Below are 22,586 nucleotides of genomic sequence, written 5' to 3'. Positions count from 1 at the left end.
TGCATTAGGTTATGTAGTAAGCATTAAGCCATGATTTCAGCATGTCCATGTTTTAAGTTCAAATTACGTGCATCTTATGCTATTGTTATTATATTCATGCATATTGGGTTTACGTGTTGGGTAAATTGGAGAACGGTATGCCTCCTAGACGTATGGTTGCCCGTGGAGCAAGGGATGAGAATAGAGAAGCTCAGGATGGGGAGAGGGCCATTCCTCCTCGTCCACCGCCAGATACTTAGGCGCAGATGCTTGCAGGCATGACTCAGTTCTTCGCGCAGTTTGCGGGGAACGATGCTGGAGTGGATGCAGGGGCGAGGCCCGGACCGGAAGCAATTTATGAGAGGTTTAGAAGGATGGATCCTAAAGAGTTCTCGGGGATGACTGACCCGATGGTGGGTAAGGGATAGGTTAAATCCATCGAGGTGATATTTGACTTATGGAGCTGGCAGATGCAGATCGAGTCAGATGTGCCACATTTCTTCTGTCAGGGGACGCCATGATATGGTGGGAGAGCGCGTCCCTATCAGTGAATTTGCAGACCTTGACATGGAATGGCTTCAAGGAGGTCTTTTACTCCAAGTACTTCACTGAGGAAGTACGATCCAGGCTTACTAGGGAGTTTATGACGCTGTGATGAAACTTAAAATTAATAATTTATTATATGTTAAAACATGTATTTTAAACTTTTAAGTTTCATTTAAATTATAAATTATTTTATTTTAGTATTGTTTGTTTATATTTAAATGTCTTGCTAAATATGTTTTATTTTCAGGTTTTCTACGTATTGGTAAAATAATGATAACTCAAGCTAGAAAATTCAAATGGAGGTGACTCAAACATGTTTGGAATCCTTGAGAAATTATCTACAACTTTGCAGAAGACATGATTGCCTAAAAAGTTCATTAAGTTGATCAAATTGTGCAAATATCAAAAGGAGGACAAATTTACTTTTACTATGACCAGCATATAGTAAAAAAATCATAACTATTTCAATATTTAATCAAATGAGATGAACCAAGTGGCCAAATTCATCTACAGACAATGCCCCGCATGTTTGTCGTTTTGAGCATAGTCAAATTCGGTGATTAAAGTCGTGGAACAAGGCATTGAAAGAAGGGACATGGAATTGGAGTTGGAGGAGACAAAGAATACTATTACAACTACATAGCATGAATAAAAATTTTGACCCTTTCTCTCATTTGGCCTATAAATAGAGGCCTTGTGCTAGATTGAGAATCATTCTATCTCATTGTAAAATATAGTGTGAGTGTGTATCAAAGTTCTAAGTTCCAATATATTTTCTTTCATTTTTTCAACTATGAGTGATATTTTAGTGTTTATCAAAAGTAAGCTCATGGCAAGCTAAATCTATTATGTCAAGGTGAAGATGATGCATTCTTGGTGAATTAAGATTGTTTATATTTTGTATATTATTTCTTTATTTCTTTTCATTTAGCTAACTTCTTTTTATTGTAGGTAAAAATGAATTATTTGTTATTATCAATTTACATCAAATACTTGATACCATTGAAGTGGTTATCTTGATTTGTTGTTTAATTTTGATACAATAAATATTTCATCAATTATTATTATGGTTATATATATTATATATATATTTATATATATATATATATCATTATTTTATAATATTTCATTTAGACGATAGCGTGGCTCTGCCGGTTGTTTTAAATGAAATATTATGATTTAATACTAACATTTAACAATCTAACATTTAATTTATCGCAACTAACTTTTATTTTTTGCATCTAACTTTTACTTTACTGCAACTAACTTTTATTTTACCGCAACTAACTTTTATTTTTCCGCAACTAACTTATTAAATCATATATTTCATTTAGGCAATAGCGTGGCTCTGCCGGTTGTTCTAAACGAAATATAATGATTTAATTTAACATTTACTTTATGCAATTATATATTTATATAGTTATATATATAATCATAGGTACCATATATAAAATATCGGTTAATTCAGTATTTTCTATAGTGGGAACTATATTATATTATGTGTGTGTTCAATTTTCTTGGAACCATTATTTATGGTGGTCTCCTTTGTTTTATTTTTAGTTAAACAATATTACATAAACCAAGAATAAATCCTCAAGCCTTGTTAAAATTTATAATTTGTAAACTTCATTCTTGCATTTGGTAATCTATAAATTAATAAATTTAAACTCAAAATAACCTCTCTGTGGATCGATCTCGTACTTACGAAATATATTACTTGCAAACAACCTACACTTGGGTGAATTATTATTTAAGTAGTAGAAAGTTTTTGGCGCCGTTGCCTGGAGGTATAAATTAAGTTTATATTTGTTAGTTATGTTTTATTTATAAGTATTGTGTTTTTTTTTTTTTTGTATGAGTATTTGGAGTCGAAAAAAAAGTGGTAGATTTATTCGAGTATCTGAAAATAATTTAAACATGGATGATAATTCAAATAATCAAGATAATGATAATAATAATAACAATAATAATAATAATAATAATCAAGAACATGATCAATTAAGAACACTTAGGTACCATATGAACCCTATTAGAACTAGTGCCCCATCTTGTTTAGTTTTTCCTCCAGATGCATCTAATTTCAACTTTAAACCTCAAATTATTCAACTTTTACCCAATTTTCATGGTTTAGATTCTGAAAATCCATATTTGCATCTAAGAGAATTTGAGGAAGTTTGTAACGCTTATAATGATCAAAATTGTAGCATGGATATAGTTCGATTAAAGTTTTTTCCTTTTTCTTTAAAAGATAAAGCTAAAACATGGCTACAAAATTTGAGATCGAGTTCAATAAGGTCATGGGAAGAAATGCAACAACAATTTCTTAAAAAGTTTTTCCCTTCCTATAGAACAAACTCTTTTAACAAATTACAACTTTTGCTCAAAAACAAAGAGAAACATTTTATCAATGTTGGGATAGATATAAAGAATTACTTAATACATGCCCACATCATGGTTTTGAAACATGGAGAATAGTTTCTCACTTTTATGAATGTCTTATACCTAAAGATAGGCAAATGATAGAATTCATGTGTAATGGAACTTTTGAAGATAAAAACCCAAATGAAGCTATGGAATATTTGGATTCATTAGCAGAAAATGCTCAAAATTGGGATAATATAGGTACAATAGAACCACCAACAACTAAAAACAATAATTCAACAAATGGGGGTGGTATCTATAATCTTAAAGATGATATAGATATTCAAGCTAAACTTGCATCTTTAGCAAGAAAAATTGAGTCATTAGAAATGAAAAAGAGTAGTCAATTAAAAAGTATTCGAGAAATTGTTTGTCATATATGTGATACAAATGATCATGCTACAAAAGATTGTCCAACATTACCTTCATTTAAAGAATGTCTCCATGAACAAGCAAATTATGTTAACAATTATAAAAAACCAATACTAGATCTTTTTTCACCATCATATAATCCTGGATGGAAAAATCATCCTAATTTTAGTTGGAGGAATGATAATAATGCACAACCGTCACAACAATATTTTCAAAATAACCAAAATCATCAAGGTTATATTCCTTATGTTACACCTCCAAGAAAAAACTTTGAAGATGTAATTCATGCATTTATCCAAAAACAAGAATCTATCAATATTCAAAACAGTCAATCTATGAGTGATTTGAAAGAGGAAAATTTCCATCTCAACCTCAACCTAATCCTAAAAATCAAAATCAAGAATTAAAAAATGAAAAAATTGATCAAATAAAATCTGTTATTACCCTTAGAAGTGGTAAAATAGTTAATGATCCATATAGTAATGAAAACAAGGATCATTTAAAGTCAAAAAGTAAGGATGATAATCCTGATACTTTTGAGAATGATGATACCTTAAATTCTAAGAATAATATGGTGAATGATAAATCATATGAAATAGTAAATGAGTCAAATAAACCTCCACCATTTCCTCATGCATTAACAATCATAAAAAACAAAAAAGTGATTCTGATATCTATGAAGTTTTTAAACAAGTAAAGATAAATATTCCATTATTAGATGCTATTAAACAAGTACCTTCTTATGCAAAATTTTTAAAAGACTTATGTACTGTGAAGAGAAAATTGGATGTGAAGAAGAAAGCATTCTTGGCTGAACAAGTAAGTTCTATTCTTCAAAACAATTCTTGTTTAAAATATAAATATCCTGGTTGTCCAACAATTTCATGTATTATTGGAGAAAATAAAATTAAAAAAGCTTTGTTAGATTTGGGAGCAAGTGTGAATTTACTTCCTTATTCAGTTTATGAAAAACTTAATTTAGGATAATTAAAACTCACTTCTGTTACTCTCTTACTGGCGGATAGGTCAATCAAAATACCTAGAGGTATTGTAGAAGATGTGTTGGTTCAAGTTGATAAATTCATATATCCTATAGATTTTATTGTTTTGGATACACAACCAATAGAAGTACATAATGAAATTTCAGTAATATTGGGACGACCATTTTTAGCAACTTCAAATGCTTTAATTAATTGCCGAATTGGAATAATGAAATTGTCTTTTGGAAATATGACTCTATAACTTAATGTGTTTATATGTAAACAACCAAGTATTAATGAAAATGAAAATGAATATGATAATGAAATTGAAACAATTATGGAAGAAAAGTATACAAGAAGAAAACTTAAATCAACAATCGGAAGTTTTTTCAATAGAAAGTTTTGAGTTTGAAAATAATTTTAAAGAAGATGATAATACAAAACTTGAATTAAAAGCTTTACCATTAGAATTGAAATATGTATTTCTTGGTCAAAATAAAACATTTCATGTTGTAATTTCTTCCACTCTTCTACCAAATCAAGAAGAATATTTAATTCAATTACTTAAAAAATATAAAAATGCAATTGGATGGACTTTGAAAGATATAAAAGGTATGAATCCTTTAATTTGTACACATAAAATTCACTTGGAAGAAAATGCTAAAACATATCAACAACCGCAAAGAAGGTTAAATCCACATATGAAAGAAGTTGTTAAGAATGAAGTATTAAAACTATTAGACGCTGGAATTATCTATCCAATCTCAGATAGTAAATGGGTAAGTCCAACACAAGTAGTACCTAAAAAGTCAGGCATCACTGTTATAAAAAATGAAAAGGTAGAGTTATTACAAGCTAAAATTCCATCTAGTTAGCGTATGTGTATTGATTATAGAAAATTAAATGACGCAACTAGAAAAGATCATTTCCCGCTACCATTTTTAGATCAAATTCTAGAAAAAGTAGCAGGAAATTCTTATTACTGTTTTCTTGATGGGTATTCGGGGTATTATCAAATACCTATATCATTAGAAGATCAAGAAAAAACTACTTTCACTTGTCCTTTCGGAACTTTTGCATTTAAAATAATGCCATTTGGTTTATGTAATGCTCCGGCCACTTTTCAAAGATGCATGTTAAGTATTTTCAGTGATATGATTGAAGAATTTGTAGAAGTTTTTATGGATGATATAACTGTTTTTGGAAACTCATTTGAAAATTGTCTTAAAAACCTAGAAGAAGTATTAAAAAGATGTGAAGAAAAAAATCTTGTTTTAAATTGAGAAAAATGTCATTATATGGTTAAATCTGTGATTGTTTTAGGACATGTGATATCTGAAAAAGGAATTGAAGTTGATAAAGCCAAAGTTGATGTTATTGCTAATTTAACATCACCAAAAACGGTCAAAGAAGTTCGATCATTCTTGGGTCATGCAGGATTTTATAGAAGGTTTATAAAAAATTTCAGCATAATATCTAAACCAATTTCAAATCTTTTAACAAAAGATACACAATTTGAATGGACTCAGAAATGTGAAAATGCTTTTAAAAAAATTATTAATCTTTTAGTTACATCACCTATTTTACAACCTCCAGATTGGTCTTTACCATTTGAATAAATGTGTGATGCAAGTGATTATGCTATAGGAGCTGTGTTAGGACAAAGAAAAGAAGGAAAGCCTTATGCAATCTATTATGCTAGTAAAACCTTAAATAGTGCTCAAATAAATTATTCAACTACTGAAAAAGAATTACTTTCAGTAGTATTTGCATTATATAAGTTTCGATCTTATTTAATTGGTTCTACTACTATTGTTTACACAGATCATTCTGCCGTAAAATATTTATCAAATAAACAAGATGCTAAGCCAAGATTAATACGGTGGATTTTATTGTTACAAGAATTTGATATTATAATTAAAGATAAAAAAAGAAAAGAAAATGTTGTAGCCGATCATTTATCTAGAATAATGACTGAATAATCTCATATTGAGATACCAATAAATGAAAATTTTCAGATGATCAGTTGTTTTATGCTACTATTATTCCATGGTTTGCTAACATTGTAAATTTTCTTGTGACAAATAAAATGCCTTCTCATTGGAATTCACAGGATAAGAATAAATTCTTGATAGAAGTTAAAAAATTTTATTGGGATGATCCTTACTTGTTTAAGTATTGTCCTGACCAAATTTTTCGACGATGCATACCCGACAATGAAGTAAGTAATGTTATTAAATTTTGTCATTCTGAAGCATGTGGAGGTCATTTTTCATCCAATAAAACAGCTACAAAAATCTTACAATGTGGATTTTATTGGCCATCTTTATTCAAAGATACGCATTTATTTTGCAAATCTTGTGAAAACTGTCAGAAGATGGGATCAATTTCAAAACGAAACATGATGCCTTTAAATCCAATCATAATTATTGAAATATTTGATAGTTGGGGGATAGATTTTATGAGTCCATTTCCATTATCTTTTGGATATACGTACATTTTAGTCGCTGTTGATTATGTTTCAAAATGGATTGAAGCAATTGCATGTAGAACTAATGATCATAAAGTTGTTATAAAATTTTTAAAAGAAAATATTTTTAGCCAATTTGGAATACCTAGAGCAATAATTAGTGACGGGGGAAGTCATTTTATAAATAAATCATTTTCTTCTTTGTTAAGAAAATATGGCATTACACATAAAGTTTCTACTCCATATCATCCTCAAAGTAATGGTCAAGTTGAACTTGCAAATAGAAAAATAATTTTTTTTTAGAAAAAACAGTTAATCCAAATCGAAAATATTAGTCTTTAAGATTAACTGATGCATTATGGGCATATAGAACTGCATTTAAAACATCATTAGGGATGTCACCATATAGGTTAGTTTTTGGTAAGCATTGTCATTTACCGGTTGAACTTGAACATAAAGCTTATTGGGCAATTAAAGCATTTAATATTAATTTAGATGATGCATCTAAATTAAGAAAATTGCAAATAAATAAACTTGAAGAATTAAGAAATGATGCATATGAAAATTCAAAGATTTATAAAGATAAAATTAAAGCCTTTCATGATAAAAATATTATGAGAAAGTCATTTGAAATTGGACAAAAAGTTTTGCTTTATAATTCTCGTTTGCATTTATTTCTAGGTAAACTAAGATCGAGGTGGTCAGGACCATTTATAGCCAAATTTGTTTATCCTCATGGTGCTGTTGATATTGAAAATCCCAAAAATAATGATGTGTTTAAAGTAATGATGTGTTTAAAGTTAATGGGAAAAGACTTAAGCCTTTTATAGAAAATGAAATTCTTAATGATGAGTTTATGTCTTTATATGATCCACAATAGTTGTTGATATTTTCATTTTGTTTTTGCAGATTCTAGTTCATTTCTCGGTTAAGTGGCGGTTAACGGTACTCCGTGACTGTTTAAGTCGGTTTCTTCGGTTTTCCCAAAATAATTGAAATATATATATAATAATAATAATAATAATAATAATATGGATGCGTGTATTATGAATCTTCGTAAATATTTTGCTTGTTTACCTGATAATGCGTTGAAAAAAATTTATAAAGCTAGATGTGAGCGGCTAAGGTTGATGATGTCATATGGCATACCGAATGATGTCCGTTTGATAATTGAAGCAAAAGTTCGATTGGTTGGGGAAGCAAGTGAATTAATAATAAGACATATGCCAGGATTTGGTAAAAGCACATATGCCAAAAAGCGAAGAGTTAAACGTATAGGTGGATGTCAAAAATGTGCAAGGTGGACTTGTAATGGGAAATGCAAAAATGTTGGAATGACATCAATGAATAGAGAAGATAAAATTTTATTCATTAAGAATGGTCTGAGTAAAGAGCCTTTGGATAATTTTCTAGAGGTTCTTGATACGCATTCTTGTGGATTCGTGCAAAATGAACTTCTTAAACTATGGTGGCAATTTCAACATGAGGAATATCAATATGGACGGTGGAATCAGCCTTACAAAGATCCTACTGTAGTAACGCATGTCTATTTAGATAAGTAAATATATATATATATACAATCTCGTCTTGGGAATCTGACGTTAAAAGACCATGTTTGCCAATTTATAAGAAAATTGGATGGGAAGCATATCCTCGACTAATAGAAGGCGTTGAAGCCGTTACTGAACGTAAAATCAGAGGAAGATGTGAGCCACAATCACAACTACGCTGTATATATTTGTTTTAATTTTGTCATTTTTATTTTCTTTTAATAATAATAATTTCCTGTTCAAATATTGACTTTTGGCATGTTACGCTTATAAATTCATATGATGTGATCTAACAATTACAGAAAACATATTTCTCAACATGTCAACGTCCACGGTAAGTAAAATAAAAAATATTTGTGTATTTTGTGGATCTAGTGCAGGAAAAGATTCAATTTATGAAGAAGTATCAGAAAAGCTTGGAATAACACTTGCTTAAAAAAAGATTCATTTAGTATATAGTGGTGGTGAAGTTGGCCTCATGGGAAAAGTTGCAAAAGCTGCACATGCAGGTGGAAGTGAAGTCTTAGGCATTATTCCGATTACCTTAGCCAATCTTACAGGACCAACAATAGGAGAAGAAATGAAAGTGGACAACATGTATGAACGAATTACTCAAATGATTGAATATTCAGATGCTTTCATTGCTTTGCCAGGAGGTTTCGGTACTTTGGAGGAAATATTTCATACTGTTTGTTGCGCACAATTAAATATCCACAATAAGCCAATTGGTTTGTTAAATGTTAACAATTATTATGATAAACTGTTATCGTTTTTTGATGATGTTGTGGAACAGGGATTTCTTTCATTAGCTTCACGAAGGATGTTAGTTTCTGCTACAAGTGAAGGTGAACTTATTGATTTACTGCAAGGATTTAATCATGAACCAGTTCCATTCTTATCTCAACTTAATTGGCCAACATCCAAGAGTAAGAAAAGAAAATTCATGTGATGCTAAACTTGTGATTCAACGGTATGTTTTAATGTTTTTCTTTAAGGTATGAATAATTTCTTCTTCTTCTCCTCTTAGTTTTTTTTTTATATATGAAAATTAAAATAAATACTTATATATAGTAATAATAATAATAATTTTAGTTCAATGTCGAATAAGGTGTCAGTAAAATGCACCTGAGACGCATTAGTTAATAATTATTGGAAAATCACAATACACTAGATTTTAATATTCATTATATTCAAATTACAAACTACAAGAAAAATTAGTTTTCATATGTACCAATTTATATATATATATATATATATATATATATATATATATATATATTGATCAATTAATATAAAATATATAATAGATGTGTTTATTTATTTACATATATGTATATAATTGTGTGTGTTTTCAAATAAAATAATTTCTAAAATTTTTATGAGAATATAGTTAAAAGATATGGTTTGTATGGTTGTTAACATGTATAATTGAAAGAATTCTTTTTGTAAAAGTATAATATATACTCACACATCTTTTGTGAGTAAGTGGTGAGAAATGAGAAAACAATTAATAAACTTTTATTGATTATTAAAAATGGTTAATTACAAGAATATAACTCCCTTAAAAAAATATTTATTGAAAAAAGAAAAGGAAAAAAAGAAGTAAATAAATAATCTGCAAAATACTTTATTCATTGTATTTTTTTTTAGATTTGATTGATGTATTATCAATGTGTTCTAAAAACATCAATCAATGTGTTTCTAAAAAAAAAAAAAAAAAAACAAACAAAAAGATTTGTTTGTGCTTGATAAGTTCAAAGGTAGTCGGATGTATCAGTTATATAAATTTATGGTAGAATGTTTGGATAAAAAAATTTTATGTTATTGTAAAATTTTGCAGTCACGTTATTTATAAAAAATAGAAAGAAAAAAAATAGAAAAAAAAAATAAGAAAAAGAGATTTTATTCTTTGTAAATTTTCCTATTTTATTTTCAATATTAGTTTATTTAATTGTCTGCTTTAATACTTAGCCCTTTTCAATGAGAGTTAATATTCATTCCAACTCTATGAGTGAAAACTAGCTATTCATTAAATATTTTGACCTGAAAGAATATATGGAGTTGAGGCTTTTACAATAATATTCTTGATATTATACATGTTATGGTGGATGGTGTGAATTATCTTTTTGACTATATTATTATAAAAAATATAGAAATTTAAAAAAATTATATATATATATTGTTACTTTATATATTATGTGAAAATAAGAATAACAATAAAACACATCTAATTATATATTATTATATTAAACGAAAATATATATATATATAAATCGGTATATGATTTTGTTTTTAAAATGAATATGTTTGTATTTGAATATATAAAAGGAATAAAGAATCTAGGTTGTGATTTTTCGATAAATTTTATTAATAAGGGACTAGTAATAAGACAGTGTGGGGGTGTGATGAAACTTAAAATTAATAAATTATTATATGTTAAAACATGTATTTTAAAATTTAAGTTTCATTAAAATTATAAATTATGTTATTTTAGTATTGTTTGTTTATATTTAAATGTCTTACTAAATATGTTTTATTTTCAGGTTTTCTACGTGTTGGTAAAATAATGATAACTCAAGCTAGAAAATTCAAATGGAGGTGACTCAAACATGTTTGGAATCCTTGAGAAATTATCTACAACTTTGCAGAAGACATGATTGCCTAAAAATCAAATTGTGCAAATATCAAAATGAGGACAAATTTACTTTTACTATGACCAGCATATAGTAAAAAAATCATAACTATTTCAATATTTAATCAAATGAGATGAACCAAGTGGCCAAATTCATCTACAGACAATTCCCCGCATGTTTGTCGTTTTGAGCATAGTCAAATTCGGTGATTAAAGTCGTGGAACAAGGCATTGAAAGAAGGGACATGGAATTGGAGTTGGAGGAGACAAAGAATACTATTACAACTACATGGCATGAATAAAAATTTTGACCATTTCTCTCATTTGGCCTATAAATAGAGGTCTTGTGCTAGTTTGAGAATCATTCTATCTCATTGTAAAATATAGTGTGAGTGTGTATCAAAGTTCTAAGTTCCAATATATTTTCTTTCATTTTCTCAACTATGAGTGATATTTTAGTGTTTATCAAAAGTAAGCTCATGGCAAGCTAAATCTATTATGTCAAGGTGAAGAGGATGCATTCTTGGTGAATTAAATTGTTTATATTTTGTATATTATTTCTTTATTTCTTTTCATTTAGCTAACTTCTTTTTATTGTAGGTAAAAATGAATTATTTGTTATTATCAATTTACATCAAATACTTGATACCATTGAAGTGGTTATCTTGATTTGTTGTTTAATTTTGATACAATAAATATTTTATCAATTATTATTATTGTTATATATATTATATATAAATATATATTTATATATATATATATATATATATCATTATTTTATAATATTTCATTTAGACGATAGCGTGGCTCTGCCTGTTGTTTTAAATGAAATATTATGATTTAACACTAACATTTAACAATCTAACATTTAATTTATCGCAACTAACTTTTATTTTTCGCATCTAAATTTTATTTTACCGCAACTAACTTTTATTTTTCCGCAACTAACTTATTAAATCATATATTTCATTTAGGCAATAGCGTGGCTCTGCCGGTTGTTTTAAACGAAATATAATGATTTAATTTAACATTTACTTTATGCAATTATATATTTATATTGTTATATATATAATCATAGGTACCATATATAAAATATCGGTTAATTCGGTATTTTCTATAGTGGGAACTATATTATATTATGTGTGTGTTTAATTTTCTTGGAACCATTATTTATGGTGGTTTCCTTTGTTTTATTTTTAGTTAAACAATATTACATAAACCAAGAATAAATCCTCATGCTTTGACAAAATTTATAATTTGTAAACTTCATTCTTGCATTTGGTAATCTATAAATTAATAAATTTAAACTCAAAATAACCTCTCTGTGGATCGATCTCGTACTTACGAAATATATTACTTGCAGACAACCTACACTTGGGTGAATTATTATTTAAGTAGTAGCACGCTGCGACAGGTAGACAGTGGCGTAGCAGAGTTTGTGAGGAAGTTCGAGAGGGGGTGTCGCTTTGTGCCCCTGATAGCTAATGATGACCGGGAGAAGCTGAGGCATTTTATCGATGGGATTATTAGTGTGCTAGTAAGTAATTTTGGTGACTGGGTGTAGATATTTCTACTATGCATGAGGTTAAGATTAGAATTTTTGGGATATAAGTATTGTGTTGTGCTAACACCTCTCAGGAAATATTTTCATAAAGAGAGTAGCCACTCAGGCCCTGATAGATTCCGGGGCCACCCATTCGTTTATATCAGAAGCGTTCGCTAGTCACTTGGATATCAAGACCATCGGTCTTGAAGTGAATTATTCAGTAACAGTCCCATCAGGGGAAGAGCTGTCAGCTACTAGTGTGGTCAGAGACATTGATCTTGAATTGCATGGCCACCTAGTGTATGCCGACTTGATCGTCTTGCCAATGCCAGAGTTCGACATTATTTTGGGGATGGACTGGCTGACGAGGAATAGAGTGTTGATTGATTTTCAGAAGAGATCAGTATTGGTTAGACCATTGGGCATGGAGCAGTTTCTTTTTGAGCCAGCTAGATGGAGGAGTTTTCCTCGCATTATCTCTTGCATCCAGGCACAGAGACTCATTTCCAAGGGGTGTCAGGCGTTCTTGGCCAGCACCATCTCAACACCTGACGTGCCCACTCCATCTATATCAGATGTGCCAGTAGTCAGAGACTTCCCAGACGTCTTTCCTGATGACATCATAGGTCTTCCACAAGAGAGAGAGGTGGAGTTTGCGATTGATCACATGCCAGGCACAGTGCCAATCTCTAAGGCACCGTACCGATTAGCTCCAGCTGAAATGTTAGAACTCAAGCAGCAGATTCAGAAGCTTCTCGACAAGGAATTTATCCGCCCTAGTTTCTCACCGTGGGGCGCACCAGTACTCTTCGTAAAGAAGAAAGATGGGAGCATGAGGCTGTGTATCGATTACCGAGAGTTGAACAAGGTAACTATCAAGAACAAGTACCCGCTTCCTAGAATCTAAGACTTGTTTGATCAGTTGCAGGGAGCCACAGTGTTCTCTAAAATAGATATTTGATCGGGGTATCATCAGCTGAAAGTGAAGGATGCAGATGTCCACAAGACAGCTTTCAGGACCCGGTATGGGCATTACGAGTTCTTAGTGATGCCATTTGGATTGACGAATGCTCCAGCCATTTTCATGGACCTCATGAACCGAGTATTTCAGCCTTACCTTGATCAGTTCGTCATAATATTTATTGAAGACATTCTTATTTACTCGAAGAGCCATGAGGAGCATAGCCAGCAGTTGAGGACATTTTTGCAGATTCTGCAGAGTCGCAAGTTATTTGCGAAGTTCAGTAAATGTGAGTTTTGGTTGGAGAAGGTAGCCTTTTTGGATCATATAATTTCTAGCAGCGGGATTGAGGTGGATCCAGCCAAGGTAGCAGCAGTCAAAGATTGGGTTGAACCGAAGAATGCATCAGAAATCCACGGTTTTCTGGGATTAGCCGGTTACTACCGTAAGTTTATTCAGGGGTTTTCGTCCATAACAGTGCCACTCACCTCACTGACCAAGAAGAATGCTAAATTCGCGTGGAGTGGCGAGTGCCAGAAGAGCTTCGATACTTTGAAGCAAGCTCTTATTTCAGCACCAGTGTTAGCCATGCCGACAGGGCAAGGTCATTTTGTGCTATACACCGATGCATCTAAGCTCGGGTTAGTCGCAGTGTTGATGCAGCAGGGTCGGGTTATAGCTTATGCTTCCAGGCAGTTGAAGGTGCATGAGAAGAATTACCCGACGCATGACTTAGAATTAGCCTCCGTTGTCTTTGCATTGAAGATTTGGAGACATTACTTGTACGGCGAGAAATGTCAGATATTTACCGATCACAAGAGTCTCAAGTATTTCTTCACGCAGAAGGAACTGAACATGAGGTAGAGACGGTAGTTAGAGTTGGTGAAAGACTACGACTGCAAAATCAGCTACCGTCCGGGAAAGGCTAATGTTGTTGCAGACGCCTTGAGCAAGAAAGTGACAGTTGTAGCACAGTTGTCAGTGCAGAGACCTCTTCAGTCGGAGATTCAGAGGTTTGGTTTAGAAGTTTATCGCAAGGGCAGAGCTCTGAGGCTGTCTAATCTGACAGTCCAATCTTCCTTGCTAGACCTTATCCGTGCAGGTCAGTCTTCAGATGAGCAGTTACTGAAATGGAGGATGAAGCTAAGGGCAGTATACTCTACACAGTGTCAGATGGTATTGTGAGATACAGAGATAGAATATGGGTGCCTAGTGTTGATTCGATCAGAGAGGATATTTTGACAGAAGCACATGCATCTCTGTATTCAATCCACCCACGAGGTACCAAGATGTACAAGAATTTGCAGATCTTTTATTTGTGGCCAGGGATGAAGAGAGACATCCGCAGATTTGTGTCTGAATGCCTCACTTGCAGCAAGTGAAGGCAGAACACCAGAGGCCAGCAGGAATGCTTAAGCCACTCCCTATCCCCGAGTGGAAATGGGAGAATATTACCATGGACTTCGTTGTTGGGTTGCCAAGATCAGTCAGAGGTTTTAATGTCATTTGGGTTATAGTAGATCGACTCACTAAGTCAGCGCACTTCTTGCCAGTTAAGACGACTTTCTCCATGACGCAGTGTGTGGAGCTTTATATCAGGGAGATAGTCCGGTTGCATGGGATCCCAGTTTCTATTGTGTCCGACAGGGACCCGAGGTTTACATCGTCCTTCTGGAAGAGCTTGCATGCAGCCATGGGGACGAAGTTGCTATTCAATACAGAATTTCACCCGCAGACAGATGGCCAGTCTGAGCGAGTGATTCAGATTTTAGAGGATTTGCTGAGAGCATGTATGATTGATTTCCAAGGGACTTGAGAATCAAAGCTACCTCTAGTGGAGTTTACATACAACAAAATTTTTCAATCATCTATTGGTATGGCTCCCTATGAGGCATTGTATGGAAGGAAGTGCAGATCACCGATTCATTGGGATGAGGTTGGTTAGAGAGCAGAACTTGGTCCAGAGATTGTTCAGCAGACTGCAGATGTGGTGGTCAAGATTCGTGACAGGATGAAGACCGCCCAGGGTCGTCAAAAGAGCTATGCTGATAAGAGAAGAAGAGATCTAGAGTTAGCCGTAGGTGATCACGTTTTTGTAAAGATAGCACCCATGAAGGGCGTTATGAGGTTTGGGAAGCGAGGCAAGATTAGTCCGAGATTTATTGGACCGTTTGAGATTCTTGACAGAGTTGGGACGCTAGCTTACCGTGTTTTCCTTTCGCCGAATCTGTCCGGGGTACACAATGTGTTCCACGTCTCGATGCTGAGGAAGTACCTTGCGAATCCTTCGCATGTTTTGAGCTTTGAGCCGTTGCAGCTTGCTCCAGATCTGTCGTATGAGGAAAGACCTATCCAAATCCTAGACCGACAGGAGCGTAGACTTCGGAACAAGGTGACTAAGCTAGTCAAAGTCCGGTGGCTAAACCAATCAGTGGAAGAGGTCACTTAGGAGTCAGAGGCAGATATGAGACTTCGCTACCCGGAGTTGTTCGGTAAGATTTAATTTCAAGGACGAAATTTTTATAAGTGGGGGAGGAACTTTAGTGCCCAAATTCAGTACACGTATAACCCATGCATTTATTTAATTATTAAATCATTTAATTAATTTTAAATTGATTTTTAGCAGTGCATGATTTATGAAAATACATTATTTTAAATTATTTATATTTATGTGGTGCACGTTTAAATGTCTTTTCGAGTTTCATGTTTCAGGCGATTACTCGAGGCGGGATCGAGGAAAAGACCGGGGACGACTTTGGCAATTTAAAATGCGGTATTTTATTTTAAAGCTAGGATGGAGCATTTTAAATAATTTATTTAGTTTGGCATTTTAAAGCCTTATTTATGTATTTAGCGATTTAAGAGTTTAAAACTTTTAAAATTAGCATTTTGTGCGTGTTGTTGTATTTTAGGAGCTTGTTTAAAAAAAATTAGTGTGTGTTAACTTTTTATTAGCATTTTAATTAGTTGATTTAGCAATAATTTCTCCTAATTAAAAACACACACACGTTTCACACACTCACACACACTTACACATTTTTACACACACCAAACCACACAAAACACTCCTACACATTTTACTTTCAGATTTTATTATTTTTGAGAATAGAAAACCTAGGGCCCCCTTCCCTTGAGCAGCCGCCACCCCTCTGAATAATTTCCAGCAGCTTTTCGTGGTTTTTATTGCAAGAAAGTCGAGCCGCAAGTCGTCCCGGATCAACCTCGCACCTTTCCCCGCTTCGGTGTCGTCGTTTCGGTAACGTTAAAGACCTAAAGGCACGTATATTCTGTTATTTCTGTATCGATCTTGTCGTATTATGCGTTGTGTTGATTATAATGCGTAAAACATATATGTGTGATGTAGAAGTTTGAGCAGAAAATTCATCGAATGCGTTTTGAAATATTTTTAGATCTGAAATTTACGTTTTTGCTGTCATTTTAAATGATGCGATTTTTCGGTCGTGATTCTGAAAAAACTTTCAACATGAAAAACGTATAACTTTTTGATACCTTCGATTTGATATAAGATTCGAAATATTTGGATAAAAATTGAGTGAGTTATGGCATTTGTCGTGGGACTGCTCAAACTGCATTTTTCAGAAAATTATGTATTAATGCGTTCTTGAAGTTATTTGTTGCATGCTTCGTTGGGAGTCGACGGGCGATCGCTGCTGCGTTTAGGTAAGGCCAGAAAGATGTTGGGATTTTATTGGTGTCACTTTTCGCGTCGTTAGGCACCAAGTTGAATTAAGCGTCGTAGGAAGAAAATTGGTGTCGAATTTCGAATTGTGTTGTTGGTTGTGGAGTGTCGCTCTTGGGAACAATTTTAACGTTTTATTTGGGTGTAGTACAATGCCGTAGCATCCTAGGATTTGTCTCGAGGTGTCTATTCATAGCCATTTGGGTTGGTTGGAAGAAAGAAACATCATGTTAAGCTTTTCACGCAGGTTTCGTTGTGCAGTGCCTACACGGACCCGAACACGGACCCTGACACGGGGTCCGTGCCTTTGTTTCCTCCTTAGTGCCATTTTTGCGAGCCAGCACGGACCCCCACACGGACCAGGGCGCGGAGTCTGTGCCTTTGTTTTCTTCTCGGTGTCAAGTTTGCGCACACACACGGACCCCGGGCCCTGGTCACAGGGACCAGGGCACAGGGTCCGTGCCTTCCCTTTTATTCACGACACACTTTACAGTACCTACATGGATCCGGAGCCGGACCTGAGCACGGGGTCCGTGTACTCCAGTTTTTGGGAAAAGTTATTGATTTCTTTGGGAGTTTCATGTCATGGTTTAGTACGATGATTAAATGAGGTCAAGTCCCGAGTGTTTTAGAATGTCATAAGCTATTTAATTACTTTGGGGGTGAGCATTATTACCTACGTCTAAGTTATGCAAGTTAAGTATTTAAATTCATGTTCGTATGTGCAGCAGCGGCCCCAAGCGAAATCCAATGATTCCCTCAAACGCCAAGTATGTATGTTTGACGTGCAAGAAAATATTTTAAGTTTTTGAGGTATGCTAAATGTCTTGTGACCAAATTATGAATGGGTTTGGAAGTCGGTGAACGTGGCCGAGGACCTCTCCGCCCCGTTAAATTATGAACGGGTTTAGATAGAGATTGGAAATCGTTAAATCATGAACGGGGACCAATCAGCCCGTTAAATTATGAACGGGGATATCATGTATGTGGCAGTGGATACGTCCCTGTCAGCCCAGTACTGTGATTCAGTCTGATCAGACAAAATATGTTATGAATCACTTGCTTTGAAACATATCTCAACATAAAATGATGAAGTTATGTATGTTCAAGTGTGCAAGCATGTTTAAGAAAAGTTTATGTTGATGGCACGTCTAAGTATGTATGTACGTATGTTCAAGTTTTGATACGCAAGTTCAAGTTTTAAGTATGTACGTTCTATTTTAAAGTTGCATGTGATTTTATTATGTAGTACTTGATACTTCCAGTTTATACGTGTTGAGTCTTTAGACTCACTAGACTTGATCGATGCAGGTGAGGATGTTTATGAGGAGGCTGGAGGTGGGGACCAAGGAGCAGGCTTGGACTGAGCGGGAGGCTAAACCCGAGGACCGCCATGTTTTAAGCTTTATGAAAACATTTAATACTTTTGTCAAACTTTAAATTTCAAATCTTTTGTTGCAACAATTTTTGAGACGTACAGTTTATTTCTTTTATCGAATTTCGAATGCTCACGTTTTATTTAAGAAAATTTTTAATTTTTCCTCAAATTTCAAGTAGTAAAAGTACGGTACGTTACATAATGAGCCTTAAATAAAGGTTTAAATGGATTAAAATTGTTTTGAGCCCATTAGTCATTAAAATAAACTCATCAAGCTCAAAAACAATCCTGAAAAATATTTCGTTTAGGTACGTTTTTGAAAATATTGCCCGAGCCCTTAAAAAGTCCTCCGAATCATTAAAATTTGCGTACTGGTTAAAAATAAAATATTACGGGTAAAATAACCAATAAAACCTATTTTTGAAAAGTACACTTAAAAAAACTCCATATTGATTAATAAAAATTAATCATTTCATAAAATAATTTTTCTGATAAATCACCGGTCTCCGTTCCTCGTTCGAGCGCGAAATGAAACTTAAAAATCTTAATGCATGAACTATTAAAAATATCATGAAATAAATCATATCATGCAATAATTATTCATAAAATGCAGAAAAAAATAATTAAACCCATAAATTAAATAAAACCCTAGATTGCATGAACTTTAACTAAACCATGACTTAAAGACACTTATTAATGAACTAAACATGCATGTGGTTCGCGTGGATCTTCAAAATTTCGAGACGTTACATTTTTCCTTTAGATGAATTCAGATCATTAATTGTGACTTTTATATCAGCTGTTTGTCGATTGATCAATCTTACGTATTACCATGGTACCAGGCGGCAGCGACATCAGCGAAAGTCTCTCCATTCAACTGAGCCTTGGCCTTACATGTTATCGCGTCATTTCGTATTCATATTCGTGTTCGTGTTAGTCACTATCAAATCACCTCCTTCAAAACATTTGTTCATATTCATCACTTACAAAAATTTATGCATATATTTTCTTGAAACGAAGCATGCAACTTATTCTTTGACATTTTACAATTTTCAAAAGAAAATTCCATAACATTTCAAAATAAACAAATTAATATTTATTACAACATTCAGGATACTCTCAGGACTCCTAATATTTTTCAAGTATAAAATGATCATTTTGCCCCTGAAACTCCAAGTTGACCATTTTACCCTTGGACCTTAAAACGACGACCCGAATCCATCCAAAATTACCATAACATATTAAAATACACCCATAAACATTTTTTAGACGTAAACTTAAGCCCTTCGACTAATTTTGTAATTCGTTTTAAAACTTGAACCGAAGTCTCGGTTTTAACTCGAATCATCCCGAAACTTGACCAAACTTTACCAAACTTTCATCATAGCTTACACTACAAGAAAAACGCCCAACGACAACGGTGAGAAACCGTTGTCTTTGCTCGAAAAGACAACAGTTTTTAACCGTTGTCTTTGACCGCACCTTTTAACAACATAGCTTTTACAACGGTTTGAAAAGACCTACGACAACGGTGAAAAACCGTTGTCTTTTTTCAAGAAAAAAATAATAATAAAATTTATTTTATATTTTTTCAGTATTATAAATCATTCAAAATTCGAAATTCGAAATAAAATTTATTTTATATTTATAAATTATTATAAATCAATGCATATTCAAAATTCGAGTCATAATTCTATATACATTAAAAAATAGATCTATACATTAATCTTGATAAACTTGGAATCTTCCCTTCAATATATATCAGCACCCGACTCAAGCTAGTACTAATTTCACAACAACACTTTCTTAACCCGGGATTTTTCATAAAAGCCACAACAATCTCTTTTCTTTTGCCTTGTATATCCAAACTGTAAATTATTTAACAAAAACACAAAGATGCGGACGGAGAACAAAGTATTACTTTCCCGATGTCACAAACAACAGATATCTCTTGTTCGTTTTTGCTGTCTTCAGCAAACATACAAAGATCGGCATGCCCCGTGAACTGTTCTCGAATTCAACAATAACATATGCGTTATCAATTATATCAGGCACCTGCCAATACAAGAAAGTGACAGTTAAAGTGAAAAGAGTCCTCATATACTCAAAACTAGAAACAAAAATTCTAGAATACTATAATATGTAATAAAGCCTTTAATTAATGTTATAGCACATTAATCGCTTGTATTGGTGTTACAAGTTAGAAAGCAATTATCTGAAGTGTTGAGATTTCCGAGAAAAAGAAAAAACCTTGCCATCATAAATTTCATCTTTATGATTTACGTCAATGGATCCAGAAGCCATGACTCGAACAGGATTAGAACCAGCAAAGAGCCTCATGAGATCAAAGAAGTGGCATCATTTCTCCACCTGGGTACCACCAGAGTTACAGTTGAATCGATTCCAATTGTTGACCTGTAAAAGCAAAAGTCAAGAATACTACTCAGCGCAAAGCAACTTAGGTATGAGTGGCCAATCATACCTTAACTAGAAATGGAAATCGATGTTCCCGGATAGCCACCATCTTGACTTGTCCCAGAATTCCACTTTGTACTATGTCTATCAGTTTAGCAACTGGTGGCATGTATTTGTACTCTAGGCCAACTTGTATTATCACACCTGGTCTACTCTTAGCAGCATCCAAGACCTGAAAACATGATTTTGTACCGTCAGAGAGTTAGAGATAAGATGGGAACATGGAAGGTACATACAACGCCACACAAACTGGACGTCAGCACAATGTAAAAGATGACACAGGAATATTTCCCTCCATATGTTCATTGTCAGTGGAAATAGAAAATATTTAAGCCTGAAGCATCAGCCAGGCACATCATTACCAACACGGTGGAGAAAATCAGCCAAATGTAAAAGATTTCTTGTACTGGTTCTGGTTCATGGGCTCATAGCTACTGACATCATTATTGACCAACAATGTGGAATGTGTTTGCAACTCAGATTAACATTTAGTTCACTTCAATCACGATTTATATTTTCACGATTCATGGTTTATGGCGTCATATAGTTTCAGAACATAATGAGTGTCAACCCCAGAAAATAATATCACAAAATTCCCATTTGATAATAGCATAGCATGAAATACTCGGCATTAACGGTATCATGGAAACCCCCCAGTCATTAGTGATAAACTGTAACGTTCAAAAGTCAACCTACGTAAACCACATGTATGCAAATGTCCTAAATTACTTAATTATTTTATTTAATTGATTTTAAACATCTACTTGATATATATTATATGATTGAAGGTCTAATTGAATGATTAAATAATTAGATTGCATGATTTCATGATAATTGAAGATTTTATCCGAATATTCAATAATAGGCTGGGGAAAAGAGATCGAGAACGATCAAGATAAAATATTTTTTTCATTAAATATTTCCAAGGCTTATTAATATGATTAAATATGATTAAATTTTTCTAAAAATAGTAGAATCCAAATTATTTTACGAGACGAGCACGATTTTATTCGGAAAGCCGGTTTTGGGCAAACGGGGGACTTTTAAAGAACCAAAAGTATTATTTTTGAAAATTAATTTTTAGAAACTTTTATTTCTCAATTAAATATGTGTTATTGGGTCTAATTTACCTAAGATTAGTATGCCCAATTTCTCTTAAATCCAAAGTGTTGAAAACTAAATTTCGGTGATTTGAAAAACTAAATATCTAATTTATTGGACTAACTGATTAAACAGTCTGAAGTAAACTGATCTACACAAATCAACTGCCAGTTTCCTAACCGAAGATTAATGCGCAGTTTTATGGAAGGCAACTGATATTTGCCGAACTGAATTTACGACTGACTGATCAGTTGGAAACTGATCAGTTGAGCTTAACTGAACTGACGAAGACAACTGACTGATCAGTTGGAAATTGATCAGTTGATATACTCAGTTGTGAGCTTACAACATTTACTTATCAGCTGATCATTCAGCTGTACACGTCTTCAGTCGTTGAAAAGGACATGCAACCGTTCAACTGACAATAGTACAAGCAGACTGCAACTCATAGTGGAACACCGCATTTCAGAGTCTA

At 33.1% G+C, this 22,586-nt stretch overlaps 1 non-coding gene and 2 pseudogenes across 1 annotated transcript; 1 reads left to right on the top strand and 2 right to left on the bottom strand.

Annotated features, from left to right (window-relative positions):
* Nucleotides 1-2,876: 2,876 nt before the first annotated feature.
* Nucleotides 2,877-2,983, bottom strand: LOC142538126 (small nucleolar RNA R71). Its single transcript, XR_012818666.1, has one exon. It is a non-coding gene; the product is annotated as a small nucleolar RNA R71 (small nucleolar RNA).
* A 1,601-nt stretch (nucleotides 2,984-4,584) lies between these two features.
* On the top strand, nucleotides 4,585-7,071 carry LOC142537650 (uncharacterized; annotated as a pseudogene).
* Nucleotides 7,072-20,147: 13,076 nt separating this feature from the next.
* On the bottom strand, nucleotides 20,148-21,212 carry LOC142537649 (uncharacterized; annotated as a pseudogene).
* Between the last annotated feature and the right edge of the window lie 1,374 nt (nucleotides 21,213-22,586).

The sequence above is a fragment of the Primulina tabacum genome, chromosome 2 (genome assembly GCF_025594145.1).
Source record: "Primulina tabacum isolate GXHZ01 chromosome 2, ASM2559414v2, whole genome shotgun sequence".
NCBI lineage: Eukaryota > Viridiplantae > Streptophyta > Magnoliopsida > Lamiales > Gesneriaceae > Primulina > Primulina tabacum.
The sequence above is the reverse complement of the archived record's forward strand: the minus strand, read 5'-3'. Positions and strand labels throughout refer to the sequence as shown.